Source organism: Mauremys mutica, chromosome 15 (genome assembly GCF_020497125.1).
Source record: "Mauremys mutica isolate MM-2020 ecotype Southern chromosome 15, ASM2049712v1, whole genome shotgun sequence".
In the NCBI taxonomy this organism is placed as follows: Eukaryota; Metazoa; Chordata; order Testudines; family Geoemydidae; genus Mauremys; species Mauremys mutica.
This window is the reverse complement of record NC_059086.1, coordinates 6,865,771-6,888,945: the sequence shown is the minus strand read 5'-3', so window position 1 is coordinate 6,888,945 and position 23,175 is coordinate 6,865,771.

Here is a 23,175-nt window from a genome sequence, read left to right as displayed (position 1 = left end):
GGAGTCATAGATACTGAAGGCAGAAGGGACCATAGACAAGGACCAGCCTCCTGGGTCCTGTTGTTGTTGCTGCTTGTAGCCGGGCACCACCCAGGAGTCCCAGAAAAGATCAGGGCCCCATTGTGCTGGGTGCCCCATTGTGTCAGGTGCTGCCCAGACCCTGGCCAAGATCAGGGCCCCCATTGTGCCAGGCGCTGCACAGACCCCAGCGAGATCAGGGCCCCATTGTGCCAGGCGCTGCCCAGACCCTGGCCGAGATCAGGGCCCCATTGTGTCAGGTGCTGCCCAGACCCTGGCCAAGATCAGGGCCCCATTGTGCCAGGCATTTCCCAGACCCCAGTCGAGATCAGGGCCCCATTGTGCCAGGTGCTGCACAGACCCCAGTCGAGATCAGGGCCCCATTGTGCCAGGCGCTGCACAGACCCTGGCCGAGATCAGGGCCCCCATCTTGCAGGCACCACAGGACACCTAGTGAGGACAGTCCCTGCCCTGAATAGCTTCCAGTGTAAGGTGACAAGACAAAGGCAAGAACAGAGCCTGAGCTCAGCAGGGCCGGCTCCAGACCCCAGCGCGCCAAGCGCGCGCTTGGGGCGGCATTTTGCTGGGAGGGCAGCAGGCAGCTCTGGTGGACCTCCCGCAGGCATGTCTGCGAGAGGTCCTCCGGAGCCGCGGGACCGGCGACCGCCAGTGCGCCCCCCGCGGCGTGCCGCCCTGCTTGGGGCGGCGGTTTTCCTAGAGCCGCCCCTGGAGCTCAGGGTGGGGCAGTGGCTGCGCAGGACAGGGACAGAGCTGGGATTACAGTGCAAGGCTCCCGCCTGGGTGGCCTGTCCCCAGACCTGCTGCCTCTCTCTGCTTGCCCTGGGCAATGGGGGAGACCAAGCGCTTGTGCCTCTTGGGTTATCAGATGGAGAATGGGGCTCAGAAGGATTTTTCCAAACAACTAAAAAGCCAGTGTCTGTGGTTGGGTTTTTAACCCTTGTGCTCCCGGGTGTCCCCTGGCGCTGCATGGAAGCCCTCTGCCCACGGGGTGTTTCCTGTGAGCTGCTGCCTCAGGCCTGTGAGCCGAACACGCTGAGGCCTGGTCTGCCCTTGCGCCCTGGTTCTCACCTGTCTACGCTCAAATTCGTCTCCCGCTGCTGTAAGCGCCTGCCGTGGTGCCGGAGTCACACCAGCACCCTGAGTAGTGTTGAACCGTGGGCTGTCTACGGAGGTCGACACAGTGTGACTGTAGACACCACGCGACCTATATCGACCCTCACAGCCACTGTCACCCAACGCCTGACACTGGCCGCTCAAGTATTAAGTCATTGCGTATGTTATCTTGATGTCAGTGGTAGGCCAACAGAGGCATTTCTAGCTGTTCGGGTTATAGAAGACACATCAGCTCCATCTGTGACAATCCACATCTTAGAAGAGTAAAATGCTTGTAAATTAAACCCCAAACATATGGCTGCTTGTGCATTTGATGGAGCTGAAAACTTCTCCGGAAGACATGGTGGAGGACAAGCTTTGCGCAGAGAAAAGCGTAACTCCAATCTCTCCTATACACACTGCAGAGGTCATCAACTCCAACTAGCACTAGTATGAGCTGCAGAATCTTCAGAAGACATTAAAAAAAGCCATAAATGTAATGTCCTCGTTATATTCTTTTTTCAGCAAGAGTCCAAAAGGACTGAACGTCTTGGGGAAAAAAAGAACATACGTTGGGGCTGAAGTTCAAATGAATCCAACCTGGGAAATGCTGTTGGCTTTCTCATGAGTGATCCATGGCTGGTGTCTTAAAATTACTGCAACTGTTATTACTGGCTTTAGAAAGTATCTACCGAGATGGGACGGATCTAAGTAGTGAGGCTGGTGGGCTACTTTTGCTACTACGTTTAGAGAAGACTATCACCATCCTCTCTCTCTTGTAGGTCTACTGTTAAAGCCACTTGGGTCATTAAACAATGCCATCCAGGCATCTGCTCTAACACTAGTAGGTCATTGTCCAGCAATAGAAGCTACATTTGGATCAATCAGAGCATTATCCATTGAAAAAGTACTGGACGAAGCAAAGACTTCAGTCCAGAAGTTGACTAATGACGGCATTTATATTGAATCCTTCAGTGAAGAAGACAAGAAGTGTTTGTTAAGCCAGCTGAAAAAGTACGACAGACTTGATTCTTACAAATCTACAACAGCAACTTCTGGATTCTACTCAACCTCTAACTAGCTTTTACAGATCCCTGTCTTATAAAATACCGACACTTGAGTGGAGTGAGGTGCTGCCAGCAATGGGGCTGCCATGTGATCAGGACAGAATAGAGACTTTGAACACAGAGTGGAATATCATACAATGAACGACGTCGTCTTAACCTCTGAGGATAGGACAAGAAGCAATGAGCTTAAATTGCAGCAACGGGGTTTAGGTTGGACATTAGAAAAAACTTCCTGTCAGGGTGGTTAAGCACTGGAATAAATTGCCTAGGGAGGTTGTGGTATCTCCATCACTGGAGATTTTTAAGAGCAGGTTAGATAAACATCTGTCAGGGATGGTCTAGATCAGTGGTTCCCAAACTGGGGTTTGTGAACCTCTGGGGGTTCATGAAGTGTTACAGGGAGTTCTCAGGAAAAAAGTCCCTAATGGCGGACAGAGCTGTCCCTAGGGACCCCGGGCAGCATGGGGCCAGCAGCCCGGAGCCCCTGGACTTCCAAGAGCGAAGCAGATCAAAGCAAGCATCTCTATCACACTGAGGAGATTGAAACTTCAAGACTCCTTATAAGAAATGGAAAGGGAGGGGGATAGTTTTTGCTATTTTTTAAATTAAATAGCTAGGATTGTTTTAAAAATTATTATCAAGAACAAGTTGACGCTTTGTTGTAACGTGCGTTATTTGCCTGGACTGCTCAAGACCCGAATGCTTGTGTAGGAGGAACTCTGAGTTGGCTTCTTAAATACCTTCCTGCTGTTTCACATCTGATACTCCTTGATGAAACCTAGGAGCCTTGTGTTAGAACAGGCTTGTTCAAAGTGCTACAAGCTACAAAAGTGAGAGCTTGGAAGAGTGTTGCCATTTTCATAATGTAATACAAATACTGTAATGATTAATAATAGTAAATAGAGTGTAATAAGCATGTCATAAAAACAAATTTTATCTTTCCAAGATCACGGCTTTTATTATTTATACTCCGGTGAAGGAGAAAATCCCTGGAAATATTCATTTTTAGGAGGAGGTTCGTGAGACTTGACATTTTAGTGAAAGGGATTCACAGGTTGTTAAAGTTTGGGAACCACTGGTCTAGATAATACTTAGTCCTGCCATGAGTGCAGGGGACAGGACTAGATGACCTCTCAAGGTCCCTTCCAGTCCTATGATTCTATGATTTGACTTCAACTTCTTCTTTATCATCACTAGTGGTTCGAACCAATCGTTGTGCTACGTTTCCCGGGATGAAAGAAGTAGGAATTCATCTCTTGCTACTCCCAGTCACAACAGCTAGAGTTGAACGTTCTTCTTCCTCATTGAATAGAATTCTTTGTTCTCAAACAAGTTGCCTTCTTCCTGATCATGAGCATATCATGAAGCACTGGAAGTACCAGACACACGAGACGCCACCAAAGATGAACGCACTGCATTCGAGAAGTTCATTAACAGAGCTGTGCAAAATGACAAGAAGAAACCAAGAAGGAGGTAGCTGTAGGCTTGAGGGACTGTTATTGGTTCATGCAACTGACCATAAGAACATAAGAACATAAGAAAGGCCGTACCGGGTCAGACCAAAGGTCCATCTAGCCCAGTATCTGTCTACCGACAGTGGCCAATGCCAGGTGCCCCTGAGGGAGTGAACCTAAAAGGCAACGATCAAGTGATCTCTCTCCTGCCATCCATCTCCATCCTCTGACGAACAGAGGCTAGGGACACCATTCTTACCCATCCTGGCTAATAGCCATTTATGGACTTAGCCACCATGAATTTATCCAGTCCCCTTTTAAACATTGTTATAGTCCTAGCCTTCACAACCTCCTCAGGTAAGGAGTTCCACAAGTTGACTGTGCGCTGCGTGAAGAAGAACTTCCTTTTATTTGTTTTAAACCTGCTGCCTATTAATTTCATTTGGTGACCCCTAGTTCTTGTATTATGGGAATAAGTAAATAACTTTTCCTTATCCACTTTCTCAACATCACTCATGATTTTATATACCTCTATCATGTCCCCCCTTAGTCTTCTCTTTTCCAAACTGAAGAGTCCTAGCCTCTTTAATCTTTCCTCATATGGGACCCTCTCTAAACCCCTAATCATTTTAGTTGCTCTTTTCTGAACCTTTTCTAGTGCTAGAATATCTTTTTTGAGGTGAGGAGACCACATCTGTACACAGTATTCGAGATGTGGGCGTACCATGGATTTATATAAGGGCAATAATATATTCTCAGTCTTATTCTCTATCCCCTTTTTAATGATTCCTAACATCCTGTTTGCTTTTTTGACCGCCTCTGCACACTGCGTGGACATCTTCAGAGAACTATCCACGATAACTCCAAGATCTTTTTCCTGACTCGTTGTAGCTAAATTAGCCCCCATCATGTTGTATGTATAGTTGGGGTTATTTTTTCCAATGTGCATTACTTTACATTTATCCACATTAAATTTCATTTGCCATTTTGTTGCCCAATCACTTAGTTTTGTGAGATCTTTTTGAAGTTCTTCACAATCTGCTTTGGTCTTAACTATCTTGAGTAGTTTAGTATCATCTGCAAACTTTGCCACCTCACTGTTTACCCCTTTCTCCAGATCATTTATGAATAAATTGAATAGGATTGGTCCTAGGACTGACCCTTGGGGAACACCACTAGTTACCCCTCTCCATTCTGAGAATTTACCATTAATTCCTACCCTTTGTTCCCTGTCCATTAACCAGTTCTCAATCCATGAAAGGACCTTTCCTTTTATCCCATGACAGCTTAATTTACGTAAGAGCCTTTGGTGAGGGACCTTGTCAAAGGCTTTCTGGAAATCTAAGTACACTATGTCCACCGGATCCCCCTTGTCCACATGTTTGTTGACCCCTTCAAAGAACTCTAATAGATTAGTAAGACACGATTTCCCTTTACAGAAACCATGTTGACTATTGCTCAAGAGTTTATGTTTTTCTATGTGTCTGACAATTTTATTCTTTACTATTGTTTCAACTAATTTGCCCGGTACCGACGTTAGACTTACCGGTCTGTAATTGCCGGGATCACCCCTAGAGCCCTTTTTAAATATTGGCGTTACATTAGCTAACTTCCAGTCATTGGGTACCGAAGCCGATTTAAAGGACAGGTTACAAACCTTAGTTAATAGTTCCGCAACTTCACATTTGAGTTCTTTCAGAACTCTTGGGTGAATGCCATCTGGTCCCGGTGACTTGTTAATGTTGAGTTTATCAATTAATTCCAAAACCTCCTCTAGTGACACTTCAATCTGTGACAGTTCCTCAGATTTGTCACCTACAAAAGCCAGCTCAGGTTTGGGAATCTCCCTAACATCCTCAGCCGTGAAGACTGAAGCAAAGAATCCATTTAGTTTCTCCGCAATGACTTTATCATCTTTAAGCGCTCCTTTTGAATTTTGATCATCAAGGGGCCCCACTGGTTGTTTAGCAGGCTTCCTGCTTCTGATGTACTTAAAAAACATTTTGTTATTACCTTTGGAGTTTTTGGCTAGCCGTTCTTCAAACTCCTCTTTGGCTTTTCTTATTACACTCTTCCACTTAAGTTGGCAGTGTTTGTGCTCCTTTCTATTTGCCTCACTAGGATTTGACTTCTACTTTTTAAAGGAAGTCTTTTTATCTCTCATTGCTTGTTTTACATGGTTGTTAAGCCACGGTGGCTCTTTTTTAGTTCTCTTACTGTTTTTCTTAATTTGGGGTATACATTGAAGTTGGGCCTCTATTATGGTGTCTTTAAAAAGGGCCCACGCAACTTGCAGGGATTTTACTTTAGTCACTGTACCTTTTAACTTTTGTCTAACTAACCCCCTCATTTTTGTATAGTTCCCCCTTTTGAAATTAAAGGCCACAGTGTTGGGCAGTTGAGATGTTCTTCCCCTCACAGGGATGTTGAATGCTATTGTATTATGGTCACTATTTCCAAGCGGTCCTGCTATAGTTACCTCTTGGACCAGCTCCTGTGCTCCACTCAAGATTAAATCTAGAGTCGCCTCTCCCCGTGTGGGTTCCCGTACCAGCTGCTCCATGAAGCAGTCATTTAAAGTATCGAGAAATTTTATCTCGGCATTTCGTCCTGAAGTGAAATGTTCCCAGTCAATATGGGGATAATTGAAATCCCCCACTATTATTGGGTTCTTAATTTTGATAGCCTCTCTAATTTCCCTTAGCATTTCATCATCACTATTACTGTCCTGGTCAGGTGGTCGATAATAGATCCCTACTGTTATATTTTTACTAGAGCATGAAATTTCTATCCATAGAGACTCTATGGAACCTGTGGATTCGCTTAAGATTTTTACTTCATTTGAATCTACACTTTCTTTAAGATATAGTGCCACTCCTCCCCCTGCACGGCCTGTTCTGTCCTTCCGATATATTTTGTACCCCGGAATGATTGTGTCCCATTGATTGCTCTCAGTCCACCAGGTTTCGCAAGGGAGTTCTCCAGGTGAAGGAGGAGCTAATACAGCATCTGTGGGGTAAGTGACTGTCTGTAGTGTGTGTTTGTTTGTGTTTGGGGGTTACTTGCTGTGTGCTGAGCTTGTGTTTGTCAGTCTGTTTGTTTGTTTGGTTGTTTGAGGGACCGTGTGCTCTGGCTGGCAGTTGGAGGCAGGTTTGAAAGCTCGAAGCCTCTGGTAATTGGCTGAGCCTTAATCAGTGGGCGGGGCATTCACTCAGGCCAGGGCTTTATAAAGCCGCGCACAAGCGACCAGGGAGCTTTGTGAACAGGGGCTGCTAACAGGGAGTTTCGCAAGGGAGTTTGGAAGGGGAGTGGGAAGGGAGTGGGAGTCCCTTGCCGGCCCTAACCCCTTCCCTGTAGCCCCCCCTAAAATCCTAAAACCTATATACCAAACTACATTCTAAAACTACTTTCCGTAAACCACCCTTTCACTAACTAGGAGACAATGCAGGCAGAAGCCCAGCAGCAGAGTGGGGGCTATCCAGTTTATTGCACTGACTGTCGCATGTATGATTACCTGCCCTGTGGGCGGGTGGCGTATGTGTGCAGTCGGTGCAAGGAGCTCCTGGCCCTCAGAGACCATGTACGGGCTTTGGAGGCCAGGGTGGCGGAACTGGAGGAGCTGAGAGAGGCAGAGAGGTATGTTGATGAGGCTTTCCGGGACACTGTAGAATTGTCCCACCTCCGCTTAGACAGCTCCTGTGCTGTTGAGGAGGAAGAAGGTCCCAGGGAAGTAGAGCAGTCAATGGGAGCAGAGGGAAACCTTCCCATAGTTGGGACCCTCCTTCCAGATGGTGCTGGGGTTACCTCTCGCACTGAGGTTGCCTCTCCGGGGGAGGGAACTCGAGTTTCTAGGAAAAGGCAGGTGTTAGTAATGGGAGATTCGATTATTAGAAATGTAGATAGCTGGGTCTGTGATGACCGGGAGAACCGTATGGTGACTTGCCTGCCTGGTGCGAAGGTTGCGGATCTCTCGAGGCATCTAGATAGACTTATGTGTAGTGCTGGGGAGGAGCCGGTGGTTGTGGTACATGTAGGTACCAATGACATAGGGAAGGGTAGGAGAGATGTCCTGGAAGCCAAATTTAGGCTGCTAGGGAAGAGACTGAAATCCAGGACCTCTATGGTGGCATTTTCAGAAATGCTCCCAGTTCCACGCGCAGGGCCAGGTAGGCAGGCAGAGCTTCAGAGTCTCAATGCGTGGATGAGACGATGGTGTAGAGAGGAGGGGTTCACGTTCATTAGGAACTGGGGAAACTTCTGGGATGGGAGGAGCCTATACAGGAGAGATGGGCTCCACCTAAACCAAAGTGGAACCAGACTGCTGGCACTAAACATTAAAAAGGTTGTAGAGCAGTTTTTAAACTAGGAGATGGGGGAAAGCCGACTGCTGCAGAGGAGCGTGTGGATCGGACACAGACTTCTCTTAGGGGAGAGTCTGATGATAGAGAATCTCCAGGTTATAGTCAGGAGCAGAGGAATGAGAAGTATAATGTAAGGGCTGGATCAGATGATAAACAGTCACATAAAAAAGAATCTGGCACATCACAAAAAGGTAGGCTAATAAACAGGGACAAGTTTTTAAAGTGCTTGTACACAAATGCCAGAAGTCTAAATAATAAGATGGGTGAACTAGAGTGTCTTGTGATAAAGGAGGATATAGATATAATAGGCATCACAGACCAATTCCCTCCTCATTCCACCCACTGGCCTGTCCTCGCCCGGGCCCAGGAGCTACAAGGCAGAAGTGCCAATAAGCATGTCTTGTTTACAACACTAGGGAGCAGGGAAGGGAGTTCGCTGTCCATCCAATGGTACCTCTGGGTGTTTGATCTGTAGCTGCTGCCATTGTGGCCTGGGGGCTGCCCCCTCTGTAGGGGCGGCTCTAGCAATTTCGCTGCCCCAAGCACGGCGGCACTCCGCGGGGGGGGGGGGGCGCTCTGGCGGTCACCGGTCCCGCGGCTCCGGTGGACCTCCCGCAGACGTGCCTGCGGAGGGTCCGCTGGTCCCGCGGCTCCGATGGAGCATCCGCAGGCACGCCTGCGGGAGGTCCACTGGAGCCGCCTGCCGCCCTCCCGCCGACCGGCAGAGCGCCCCCCGCGGCATGCCGCCCCAAGCACGCGCTTGGCGTGCTGGGGCCTGGAGCCGGCCCTGCCCCTCTGCACCTGCGGAAGGAACGCCTGGCCCTGAGGAGGAGGAGGAGAAAGAAGAGGACGTGGGAGGAGATGTTCAGCGAGATCCTGCAAGCCAGCACTGCACTGGCCCATGCACAGAGGGCCCAGAGGATGAATATTTCAGGTGAGGGAAGGAGCGGCCGGGAGTCCCAGCAGGAAAAGGAGTGGGCAATGCACCAGGACATAATGGGGCTTCTCCGGCAGCGAACACAAATGCTGCAGGCTCTTGTTGGCCTCGAAGTTCAGCGATCCTGGGCTCGCCTGCCTTTGCTGCCAAAGGAGAACTCCTGGGTGGCACATGAATCCCTCCTTTGGGGAGGTTAGCCCCTTGCCCCGCCTCTCCCACCCGAGGCTCTGCCCCTAGCCCACCCCTTCTGCCCCCCCAGCCCACCAGAGCCCTGAGACCCCCATCCACAGCCAAAGGACCCCCGGCTGGAATGCTTTGAGCACCTGCCCACCCAGCTTAGCTGCCCCGGGCTGCCGGCTGGCCCAAGCCCTGAGCTCCAGGCTGCCGGCCTGAGCTGAGCCCCTGGCTTCGGGGGAGAGGAGGAGTGAGGGCGGAGCATGGGCAGGGTCATGGGAGAACAGCTCCCTACATCCCACCCCATGTGGCATCAGGAGCTGCATCCATACCACACCGGGGGGAGGAAGGGGAACCACTGGCTGTGAGAGCCACGGTACTGGATGTGTAGCCAAACCGGACAGGGAAGTTCTGTTCCGCTAATTCATTTCAGAAGTTTTGATTATATTTCTCTTGTGTCACACGCTGGGTTTTTGCACTAGTTTTGGTACACAATAAACAGCTACTTTTTGGAAAATAATGATTTTTTTTATTACTTCCCACCATGTGATGAATATAAACAAATAACACAAGTGTGTAGGGACAAAATTAGAAAAGCCAAGGCACAGAACGAGATCAAACTAGCTAGGGACATAAAAGGAAACAAGAAAATACGTTAGAAGCAAGAGGAAGACCAAGGACAGGGTAGGCCCGTTACTCAACGAGGGGGGTAAGACGATAGCAGACAATGTGGAAATGGCAGAGGTGCTTAATGACGTCTTTGTTTTGGTTTTCACCAAGAAGGTCGGTGGCGATTGGACGTCTAACCTAGTGAATACCAGTGATCAGAGTCTAAAATAGGGAAAGAACAAGTCAAAAACTACTTAGGGCTTGGCTACACTTACAGTTTGCAGCGCTGGTAGTTTGCAGCGCTGGTCATCCAGCTGTGTAGGAGCAGCGCTGGTGTGTGGCCACACTCACAGCTACCAGCGCTGGTGTGTGGCCACATTTGCAGCATTTCCAGCGCTGTTGGGAGTGATGCATTATGGGCAGCTATCCCAGCATTCAAGTGGCCGCAACGTGCTTTTCAAAAGAGGGGGGTGGAGTGGGGTCTAGTGTGACAGGGAGCGGGGGGAAAGAGAGAGTGGATTTTTGGAGCCAACACTGTGTGTTAGCTTCCTGACTTGAAAAATCAGAACATTTTTCCGACCCCTTAGTCTTAACTCTTAATTGCAAACAGCATGTAGGCAACACGACTCCCCGCTGTTTCCCTGCCTGCCTCTCATTTGATTGTTTATAGCCAAGTACAGATGATCACAGCAAACAGGAGCTGTGTTTGTTTTTTAGATAGCAGCAGCAACGGAGGAGCTCCACAGAGCTCGTTCACAACAGGGAGGAGGATCTCATTTGATTGTTCACAGATTGATCACAGCAAACAGGAGCTGATAAGCAGCTCCGGTAGAAACGGAGCTCCTCCGGAGGTTCACAACAAAACAAAGAGAGGCTGCATAACAAAACAAAGGGAGTAATTTAGTTTAAAGCATTCTGGGATATCTCCTTATTCCCTGGAGGCCAATAAAAGCGCTGGTGTGTGTCCACACTTGATGAGCAGCGCTGGATCACCAGCGCTGCAATCGCTACACCCCAACCTGGCCAGGTGTACAGCCAGCGCTGCAGCCAGGGAGTTGCAGCGCTGGATGTGCCTTGCAGGTGTGGACAGTTACTAATTGCAGCGCTGGAAAGCCTCTACCAGCGCTGCAACTTGCAAGTGTAGCCAAGCCCTTTGACAAGTTAGATGTCTTCAAATCACCAGGGCCTAATGAAATGCATCCCAGGGCTTGGCTACACTTGCAAGTTGCAGCGCTGGTAGAGGCTTTCCAGCGCTGCAATTAGTAACTGTCCACACCTGCAAGGCACATCCAGTGCTGCAACTCCCTGGCTGCAGCGCTGGCTGTACACCTGGCCGGGTTGGGGTGTAGCGATTGCAGCGCTGGTGATCCAGCGCTGCTCATCAAGTGTGGACACACACCAGCGCTTTTATTGGCCTCCAGGGAATAAGGAGATATCCCAGAATGCTTTAAACTAAATTACTCCCTTTGTTTTGTTATGCAGCCTCTCTTTGTTTTGTTGTGAACCTCCGGAGGAGCTCCGTTTCTACCGGAGCTGCTTATCAGCTCCTGTTTGCTGTGATCAATCTGTGAACAATCAAATGAGATCCTCCTCCCTGTTGTGAACGAGCTCTGTGGAGCTCCTCCGTTGCTGCTGCTATCTAAAAAACAAACACAGCTCCTGTTTGCTGTGATCATCTGTACTTGGCTATAAACAATCAAATGAGAGGCAGGCAGGGAAACAGCGGGGAGTCGTGTTGCCTACATGCTGTTTGCAATTAAGAGTTAAGACTAAGGGGTCGGAAAAATGTTCTGATTTTTCAAGTCAGGAAGCTAACACACAGTGTTGGCTCCAAAAATCCACTCTCTCTTTCCCCCCGCTCCCTGTCACACTAGACCCCACTCCACCCCCCTCTTTTGAAAAGCACGTTGCGGCCACTTGAATGCTGGGATAGCTGCCCATAATGCATCACTCCCAACAGCGCTGGAAATGCTGCAAATGTGGCCACACACCAGCGCTGGTAGCTGTGAGTGTGGCCACACACCAGCGCTGCTCCTACACAGCTGGATGACCAGCGCTGCAAACTACCAGCGCTGCAAACTGTAAGTGTAGCCAAGCCCCCAGAATACTCAAGGAGCTGACTGAGGAGCTATCTGAGCCATTAGCGATTATCTTTGAAAAGTCATGGAAGACGGGAGAGATTCCAGACAACTGGAAAAGGGCAAATCTAGTGCCCATCTATAAAAAGGGAAATAAGGACAACCCGGGGAATTACTGACCAGTCAGCTTAACATCTGTACCCGGACAGATAAGGGAGCAAATAATTAAGCAATCCCTATGCAAACACCTAGAAGCTAATAATGTGATAAGTAACAGTCAGCATGGATTTGTCAAGAACAAATCGTGTCAAAACAACCTGATAGCTTTCTTTGACAGGGTATCAAGCCTTGTGGATGGGGGGTGTGATAGACCCAGGCCAGTTGGGTACAGCAGAAGGCAGATATACTGGCCACTGGATTAACAGTTTTCTGTTCCCTGACTGACCAGAGCAGGGGCTGCTCCAGGTTAATGAGAACACCTGTCTCTAATTAACCTGCAAAGAGTCAGGTGAGGCCATTAAGCTAATGTGACCACCTGACTCTAATTAAGGCCCCGCTGATACTATACAAAGGGCTCACTCCAGTCAAGCAGGGGAGAGCGAGGGAGCCAGAGGAGAGGAAGTGCGGCTGAAGGGCTGGTTACTGAAGACACCCTCAAACCATCTTTAAAGGAGCCCTAAGGTAAGGATGAAGAAGGGAGAAGCAGGAGAGCGGTGGGGAAGTGGCCCAGGGAAATGTAGCAACTCTGGCAGTGAAAGGTTGGCTGCCAACAGCTGCTGCCATTAGGGTCCCTGGGCCGGAACCCGGAGTAGAGGGCGGGCCCGGGTTCCCCCCAACCCACCACTACAGGAACAGCTCCTGGAAGGGGAAGTCAGGCCCCTGTCAGGACAGGAGGCTGAACAGAGACTGTGGGTGTTCTCTCCCCAACCTCCTTGCAGCCTATGATGAAAAGGGCTCAGTGGACGGTAACCCTGGCCCTAGAGAGAGAAGGGCTACGTGGAGGGTCACAGTGAGCCACTGAGGCAGCATAAACCGCCTAGAAGCGCAGGACCCACGGGAGCAAGGTCAGAGCTCTGCCACAGGGGGAAGCAGTAGATGTGGTGTATCTTGACTTTAGTAAGGCTTTTGATACTGTCTCACATGACCATCTCATAAACAAACAAGGGAAATACAGCCTAGATGGAGCTATTATAAGGTGAGTGAATAACTGGTTGGAAAATCGTTCCCAGAGCGTAGTTATGAGTGGTTCACAGTCAGGCTGGAAGGGCACAACGAGTGGGGTCCCACAGGGCTCGGTTCTGGGTCCGGTTCTGTTCAATATTTTCATAGACGATTTAGATAATGGCATAGAGAGTCCACTTATAAAGTTTGCAGACGATACCAAGCTGGGAGGGGTTGCAAGTGCTTTGGAGGAGAGGATTAAAATTCAAAATGATCTGGACAAACTGGAGAAATGAGCTGAAGGAAATAGGATGAAATTCAATAAGGACAAATGCAAAGTGCTCCACTTGGGAAGGAACAATCAGTTGCACACGTACAAAATGGGCAATGGCTGCCTAGGAAGGATCATTGCGAAAAGGGATCTGGGAGTCAGGGTGGATCACAAGCTAAATATGAGTCAACAGTGTAACGTTGTTGCAAAAAAAGCAAACGTCATTCTGGGATGTATTAGCAGGGGTGTTGTAAGCAAGACACAAGAAGTCATTCTTCTGCTCTACTTCACACTGATTAGGCCTCAACTGGAGTATTGTGTCCAGTTCTGGGCACCACATTTCAGGAAAGATGTGGACAAATTGGAGACAGTCCAGAGGAGAGCAACAAAAATGATTAAAGGTCTAGAAAACATGACCTGTGAGGGAAGACTGAAAAAATTGGGTTTGTTTAGTGTGGAGAAGAGAAGACTGAGTGGGGGCATAACAGTTTTCAAATACATAAAAGGTTGTTACAAGAAGGAGGGAGAAAAATTGTTGTTCTTAACCTCTGAGGACAGGACAAGAAGCAATAGGCTTAAATTGCAGCAAGGGCGGTTTAGGTTGGACATTAGGCTTGGAGAGAGATGCTCTGCTTCCAGGGCTGGAGTTGAATTGCATGGCAGTGCCAGTCCCAGAGAGCTGCCAGCCCTCTTGACGGCCGATGACAGAACAAGGAGTAATGGTCTCAAGTTGCAGTGGGGGAGGTCTAGTTTGGATATTAGGAAACACTATTTCACTAGGAGGGCGGTGAAGCACTGGAATGGGTTCCCTAGGGAGGTGGTGGAATCTCCTTCCTTAGAGGTTTTTAAGGTCAGGCTTGACAAAGCCCTGGCTGGGATGATTTAGTTGGGGATTGGTCCTGCTTTGAGCAGGGGCTTGGACTAGATACCTCCTGAGGTCCCTTCCAACCCTGAGATTCTATGATTCTATGAGACACAGGGTGCTGCTAAGCTATTGCAGAGCCAGGCAGAAAAGCCTCCCCCACCCTCCCAGGTTGGGCACTCCCTGTGGGCAGAGAAGGGGACCAGGTCGCCTTGCCCTTAGCGATGAGAGAGACCGAGTCCTACCAAGGCAGCAAACGTGTCTCCCTCTCTCAGGGATCGGGGGGGTCGTTCCAGGGCACACAAACCCTGATGGGACTTGGCCATGAGTGTGTCTCCCCCTCTCAGGGGCTGGAGGTCGTTCCAGGGCGCACAGGCTCTTAGCCCCCAAACCCCACTGGGACCCAGCCACAAGCCGTTTGTCTCGTGACCCAGGGACTCAGGCTAGTTCCTCCCTGTCTGCTTGTGATGTTATTGACATGAACTGCGACTGTATAGACCATGGTTGCAACCAAGGTCATATAGTGGCACCAAATCTGGTACAAAGGAGGTCAAGTAAGGTGTCTATGACAAGGTTATGGTTTGCTGGTTATGGTTGTGCTGTCTGTATGCAAGTATCAATCTTGTATTTAAAGTTATGAGTGTTGGCTCTATACTGTCTGTATTTCAAACTTGTGCTGTGCTTCTGGGTGACACCCCAGACAAGTTGGTGTTAGCTCTGCCTAGCCTGCCTGGTGGCCCATTAAGGACCATCAGCTGTACAACTGACCCACTGAGAGAAGGCAGATACACCTTGTGACTCAGCAAGACATGCAGGGACATGCCTATGGACAGAACTCTAAGGTTTTTCCATGCCATGTGCTGGGCAGCTTGTCTTTGGAACAAAGAAAGCAGAGGCCACATGACAAGAGACTATAAAAGGCTGCTGCATCTTGTCTTCAATCCTGCTTCTAACCTCTGGAGGAACTTTGCTACAAACTGAAGCTCTGAACAAAGGACTGAATGACCCATCCCAGCTGGGGATGTACTCCAGAGACTTGATTTGAACCTGCAGTTTAGTCCATCACTGCTACAAGCCTGAACCAAGAACTTTGCCATGACTGTATGTAATTGATTCCATTTAACCAATTCTAACTCTCATCTATATTTCTTTCTTTTTATGAATAAGCCTTTAGATTTTAGATTCTAAAGGATTGTCAACATCATGATTTGTGGGTAAGATCTGATTTGTATATTGACCTGGGTCTGGGGCTTGGTCCTTTGGATTGGGAGAACCTTTTTTTCTTTTACTGGGGTATTGGTTTTCATAACCAGTCATCCCCATAACGAGTGGCACTGGTGGTGATACTGGGAAACTGGAGTGTCTGAGGGAATTGCTTGCGTGACTTCTGGTTAGCCAGTGGGGTGAGACCAAAGTCCTCTCTGTCTGGCTGGTTTGGTGCCTTTGTAATAAAGGACCCCCAGCTTTGGGCAGTGACTGCCCTGCTCTGAGCAATTTGTCCTGAATTGGTACTCGCAGTTGGGTCCCACCAAAGCCAGCATCGTTACACCGCTCCAGCCCTGAGTCGTGTTCGTGTTGAATGGAGAACCAGCAAAGCGTCAATGTCACCTGCGGGACTCCAGGTTCTGGGGGCTCCTGCTCTGGCCTCGAGCTCCTGCACCCTGGCCTGGCCACACCTAAGCTCACCTGGGGTCCCAGCGTGGTTTGGCCGGGAGGGAGGAGTGCGGATGTGACAGTGGGACTGTCGCTTTCTTCTGACACTGAACAAGGAGCTCTGGTAGCAGAAGGGCCCCGTCGTCCCCAGAGCTGCTGTCTCTGCTGTGCCCCAGAGCTCCTGCCTGTCCCGTCCCCTCCTGCCTGGTGCCCTGCCTGGGTCCGGGCACCGTGGACTTTGTCATGGGCTTAGGGCCAGGGCTTGTCTGCAGGAGAAAGGCCCTGTGCTGGGGTGGGGGAGTCACACAGCCCCCTGGCTGGGCGCAAGGCGCTGCCTTGCCCAGAGCTCCTTGCTCCCCACAAGTACACGGGGGCCCAGCAGCGAGGGTTGGGGGTCCCATGTCGATCGGACCAGGCCCCCTGGCTTAGGCCAATCCAGGCCGCATTGCAGTGGCCAGGGCCTGAGGCTCGTGGGTCTGCGGTGTCAGCCACACACCCTTTAAACTGCCCCCATTAGGACAGAGTTTCGCCCCCATGGCTCCGGAGCAACTCGGGGGTAGGGGGCAGGGCCGCGAGCGAGCCCCTTGTGTGTGACTGTGTGACTTGCCTGCCTCACGAGGCAGGGAGCTGGCTGGCTGGGTGGTGAAGAGCAGAAAGAGACAGAAGTGCCAAGCCGCAGAGGTGGAGAGACAGAGGACTTGGCCTGATGCCCGGGGCGGGAGCAGGGCACGCAGTGCAGGCCGTGGCATGAGCTTCTGCTGCGGGAGGGGCCCACCCGCTGTTCAGGGGGAGTTGCCTCTGCCATGGCTTGCCGTGCTGACATCACACCACGCCCCATGCCAGGCTCGCCCAGTCCCGGGGCGGCAGCCCCACCCCGCTCCCCAGAGAGCTGCCCCATAAACCAGCCTGGCTTCCGCCCTGGCCTGACGTCAGCAGGGCCCTCCCAGAGGCCGTGCTCGCGCCCTGCAGGCTGGGGTGGATTGGGGACACTGGCCGCAGCCCCTGCTCCCTGGGCCAGGCTGGCTTAGTCTGCCACAGGAGTCGGGGTCCCCTTCTTCACTGGCTCCAAACCACCACCCCCTCTGCCCCACACAGGGTGGAGCTGGCACTGGGGCAAATCTGGCCAGCAGGCAGCTTCTACAGTGCCTGAGAGAGCGTGGTGGGGTGCCCCAGCTGCGGGGGTGATGATGGGACCTGGTGTGATTGGGTTAGGGTGACCAGACAGCAAGTTTGAAAAATCAGGACAGGGGGTGGAGGGTAATAGGCACCTATATAAGAGAGAGACTCAAAAATCGGGACTGTCCCTATAAAATCGGGACACCTAGGTTGGGTTGGGGAGCCCAGCTGCAGGGTTGGGTGTTGGGCGGGAGGTTGTGACGTACTCCTGGTGTTATCTGAACCGGTGATCTGCTAGGTCACTCCAGTCCTCGACTCTGGGAGCCAGCCTGACCCTGCTCTGCTGTGAGAAACCCCCACTCCTGGGCTGTTCACGCACAGCCTCTGGCATGTGAGCTGCTCCTTGGATTGTGCAACCGAATGACACTAACCAATATCGCTGGTCCCTGACACAACCCTAGGAACCTCCGTCTTGCAGTGTCCAGTTATGCCCACTGGATGCTGAAAGCTTATATAAGTTCATCAATTTAACAAATCAATTCATATGTGCCAGGCTTATTATCCCAAGGGGAGTCTCTGACACGCTTCAAATCAAACGCGCTGCTTCAGGTAGAACAAACAAATTTATTAACTATAAAGATAGATTTTAAGTGATTATAAGTCAAAGCATAACAAGTCAGAGTGGTTACCAAAATAAAATAAAATATAAGCACACAGTCTAAACCAGTGGTCCCCAACCTTTTTCGTCTGGCACCTGCCAGACGACAAGCCACGGAGGACCGTGGCGGCGGACGAGCATCTGCTGAAATTCCGCTGACAAGCGGCAACATCAATAGGCATCGCCGCCGAAATACTACCAAAAATCGGCAGCATTTCGGCAGCGATGCCTCTGGATGACACAGCTTGTCGGCGACATTTTGGCGGATTCTCGTCTGCTGGCCAGTACGCGGGCACACTTAGAAGCAAGAAGCAGGATTAAAGACAAGATGGAGGAGATGCAGCTGCCTTTTATAGTCTCTTGTCATGTGGCCTCTGGCTTTCTTGGTTTCAAAGACAAGCTGCTCAGCACATGGCATGGAAAAACCTTAGAGTTCTGTCCATAGGCATGTCCCTTGCTGAGTCACAAGGTGTATCAGCCGTCTCTCAGTGGGTCAGTTGTACAGCTGATGGTCCTTAATGGGCCACCAAGCAGGCTAGGTAGTGCTGACGCCAAATTGTCTGGGGTGTCACCCAGAAGCACAGCACAAGTTTGAAATACAGACAGTATAGAGCCAATACTCATAACTTTAAATACAGAAATGATACTTGCATACAGACAGCATAAGCATAACCAGCAAACCATAACCTTGTCATAGACACCTTATTTGACCCCGCTTTATACAAGATTTGGTGTCACTACAGGACCTTGATTGCAACAATGATCTATACGGTCGCAGTTCATGTCAATAACGTCACACCAGGGCAGGAGGGTGCAGTTCTGGGGTCCTGGGCTGGGGAGCTGGGTGGGAAGTGGCTGGAGCCTCCCTATTGTCAGTTCATGAGAAAACGGGGAAAAGCTCCCTGTAATTCAACTGGGCGTGTCCCTGCCTGTGTGAGGGCAGGACCTGACGGAGGCTTGTGGCTTAGCAACAGCAGCGCAGTGCGAGAGGGAGCCCAGCTTGGTAAGACAGAGGGCTGAGCGGTACCCCAGTTCCAGGTAGCACCCTGGGACCCCATCACAAAGGGACTGTCCCTTGGGGTGACACACCCCCCCCCCCGTTGAAGATGCAGAGAGATGTATTATGAGTGTTACATACCATTTTAAGCATTCAGCTAAAGCGTGGGCTCATTGGCTGGTGTAGCTGAGCACAGCAGACTCGTGCAGGGTAAAGAAAAGACATGAGGTACCAAGGGCCGTGGTGCAACCCTGAACTATCCCGTACAAGGACACAGTTCCCTTGTTCCGCCCCCGTCTGGGCCCAGTGTGGGATGGGATGACCTGCCTTTAGCCTGAGCTATGGGGGTTGGTAGCCTCTCCCTAAGGGGCCAGCCAGGCACACCTGGGCCGGGCCCCTCCTTCTGCAGCCCTCCTTGGCTGAGCTCAGGTAACCCACCCAGCTAGTGGCTGAAGGGCCCTTGTGACGGAGCGATTCTGGCGGGACCCAACTGAGAGTGCCAAATCAGGACCAATTGCTTAAACTGGGCAGTCACAGCCCTAGGCTGGGGTTTTTCCACCTCTAAGGCAAACCAAACCAACCAGACAAAAGGGACTTCGGTCTCACCCCACGGGCTAACCACAAGTCACACAAGCAATTTCCTTAGACACTCCAGTCTCCCAGCATCACCACCAGTGCACTCGTCCTGGGGATGAATGGTTATGAAAACCAACACCCCAATAAAAGAACAAGGTTCTCTCGATCCCAAAGGACCAAGCCCCAGACCCAGGTCAATATACACATCAGATCTTACCCACAAATCACGCTGTTGCCAATCCTTTAGAATCTAAAATCTAAAGGTTTATTTACAAAGGGAAAAAGGTAGAGATGAGAGGTAGAATTGGTTAAATGGAATCAATTACATACAGTAATGGCAAAGTTCTTAGTTCAGGCTTGCAGCAGTGATGGAGTAAACTGCAGGTTCAAATTAAGTCTCTGGAACATCCCCCACTGGGATGGGTCGTTCAGTCCCTTGTGTAGAGCTTCAGTTTGTAGCAAAGTCCCTCCAGAGGTCAGAAGCAGGATTGAAGACAAGATGGAGATGAAGCATCAGCCTTATATAGGCTTTTCCAGGTGTAAGAATCTCTTTGTTCTCACTGTGGAAAATTACAGCAAAATGGAGTCTGCAGTCACATGGACAAGTCTCTGCATACTTTGCTGAGTCACAAGGCGTGTCTGCCTTCTCTCCATGGGTCAATTGTGTAGCTGATGGTCCTTAATGGGCCATCAAGCCAGCTAGGCAGGGCTAACACCAGCTTGTCTGGGATATTTCCCAGAAGCAGAGCATAATACAAAATACAGACAGTACAGAGCCAATACTTATAACTTCAACTACAAAATGATACAGACATACAGACAGCATAATCATAACCAGCAACCCAGAACCTGGTCTTAGACACCTTATATGACCCCGTTTACTTAAGATTTGGTGCCACTACAGGACCTTGGTTGCAACCCATGTTCTATATGGTCCCAATTTATATCAATAACGTCACAGCCCTATTGGCCGTTATCGAGAGGGCGACGAGGTGCCCCTCTCTCCTGCACACCCAGGGTCTGATCTTCCCGGGCACTTTGCCAGCAATGGGGCGGCTGGATGCCCAGCTCTCACGTCAGGGTGAATCCTGTCCCTTCTGGAGCCACCGGGAGTTTTGCCACTGACATAAACAGGGCTGGTTCCAAGGAGAGTAGGGTCGGGCCCAGAGGCCCCCCTGACAGGGCTGGATTACCCAGTAGGCAGACTAAGCATGTGCTTAGGGCACCAGCAAAGCAGGGAATTTTTTTGGGGAAAAAATTTGATATTTGATATTTCAAAAAAAGCAGGGAAGTAGTCAGCATAGGAAAGATCAGACCTTTGTTAGACTTCCTCACACTCCACTACACACTCTTCCCCCATTTTCTGTTTGCTTTTTGTTACTTATCTCCACCTAAACCAGGGGGGCGTCCTACTAACATAGATCGAAATAATGTGAGGAAATCAGATCCTGTCATGTATTGCAATCATTGTATGTTTTATTATTGATATATTCTTCTGAGTTATACGTACTTGATTCGTTTTTTCTTTCTTGTATATATAAAATATACATAAAAATAATGTACGTTGTGTAATTATTTTTTTTTTAAGTTCAGATAACAGATAAGGGGCAGGATGAAACGTAACCAACTGAATGGAGCACAGAAACGTAAACTGGAGGAAGAAAACAAACAAAAAACTAGTGAAATTTTCCAAAATCTTCCAAAGCTGACATCATTTTTCAAAGTGAATCCATCAGAAGCAACATCTTCTCTCGGTAGCACAGACATCGTTCCAAAACCTGTAGGTGTTTCAGAGACTGACCCTTCTTCTATTGGTGAAACAAACACCATTCCAGAACAGGTGGAGGTGTCAGACACTGTAACTGATCATCCTACTCCCGGCGGTAAAACAGACATTGGTCTAGAACAGGGGTAGGCAACCTATGGCACGTGTGCCGAAGGTGGCACGCGAGCTGATTTTCAGTGGCACTCACACTGCCGGGTCCTGGCCAGCGGGCCGGGGGGGTTCTGCATTTTAATTTAATTTTAAATGAAGCTTCTTAAACATTTTAAAAACCTTATTTACTTTACATACAACAATAGGTTAGTTATATATTATAGACTTATAGAAAGAGACCTTCTAAAAATGTTAAAATCTATTACTGGCACGCAAAACCTTAAATCAGAGTGAATAAATGACGACTCGGCACAGCACTTCTGAAAGGTTGCTGACCCCTGTTCTAGAAGGTGTGGATGTGTCAGAGACTGAATCTGCTCATGCTGTAAATAATAGGAGAAAAGATCCTGGTATGTGGGTTGATTTCAGTACCGATGATGTAGCTTACTGGATAGATCGGGGACCAAATGACTGTCAACACCACACTGGTGAGAAATCACGCCGGACTTTTACCAATGGCAAACAAACAAGATATTGTCCACAAAAAATATTTTTCAGCATGAAAGCGAATGGTGAAAAATACACTCGCGAATGGCTACTCTATTCACCATCAACAGGGTCTCTGTACTGTTTTGTTTGCAAACTTTTTGCAAATAAACCTTCAACAACTGTTGATTGTTGTCTGGTGGCAGTAAGGGTTTTCTCAACAATCCAGTTACTTTATACATTTTTCTCTGCCTCAACACACCGATGGGCAGTTCTTAAAACATATTTGGGTAATGAGCGTGTGTTGAAATTTCTTTCTAATACTCACTGGGAGGCACATGCAGTGGCCAGGGGCGGCTCTAGGTATTTTGTCGCCCCAAGCACGGCAGGCAGGCTGCCTTCGGCGGCTTGCCTGCGGGAGGTCCCCGGCCCCGCGGATTCAGCGGCCCGCCTGCGGGAGGTCCGCCAAAGCTGCGGGATCAGCAGACCCTCTGCAGGCATGCCGCCAAAGGCAGCCTGCCTGCCGCCCTTGCGGCGACCGACAGAGCGCCCCCCGTGGCTTGCCGCCCCAGGCACGCGCTTGGCGTGCTGGTGCCTGGCGCTGCCCCTGGCAGTAGCAACAAGTGCAATTCTGGAGTCCTACTCAAAGATTGTGGCTGCATTAGAAAGTATAGCTGAAGACCAATCACAAAAGGGAGAAACTATACGAGAGGCAGAAAACATTGCAAACAAGATGCAAGAGCTAGAGTTTGTATTCATGTTGACCATGTGGAATGAAATTTTACAACACTTTTACCGCACGAGTCAAGCTCTCCAAGAAGAAGAATTGGATTTGAAAGCATGTGCAGACCCTCTGTCAATCATTAGCAGACCACTTACACACTTTGAGGAATGATTCCGAAGGCTTTGAAGACATATCCAAAGAGATCTTGCCTGACACTAACCACAAAGAAGCCCAGTCCCGCAAGCGAATCAGGAAAAAAACAAGCAAACGTGCCGCAGAAACAGCATTGAATCCTAGAGACAAATTTCACATATCTACTTACTACGCTATAATTGATACACTTGAAGCTCACATGAAGAGGAGAGGTGAAGTGTACAAAGAAGTATCAAGTAGATTTTCTTTTCGAAACGATATGGACTTATCTGACGAACAATATACACAAGGTTCCCGAAAGCTAGTTGACTCATACCCTGTTGACTTGACCATGAATCTCTGTGGAGAAGTACAGCAGTTCCACTGTGATATGTGCACAAAGTTTAATGAAACAGGAAAAATGAAATTCAGTCACATTGATCTTCACAACACAATATTGAAAGATGGAATACAATGTGTATTTCCAAATGCAGAGATCGCACTACGTATTTTTCTAACATTGGTGATTACTAACTGTTCCGCAGAATGCTCTTTTTCTCAGCTGAAAAGAATAAAAAACCCGCAGAGAACAACAATGCGTCAGGACAGACTCGATTCACGTTCCCTATTGTGTATGGAAGCGGACGTGCTTCGTCGAGTCAGCTTCGATGAACTTATCCGGAATTGTGCAATCAGAAAATCTAGAAAGAAGCTATTTTAATTTCAGCACACATGTAAGTCTGGTGTCATTTCGAAAAATAAAATGTTATGTTACGGTATTGTATTGTTTTTATTTTGACTTACATGGTGGGGTGGCACCATAATCTTTTCAGTGCTCGGGGCCTCTAAAGG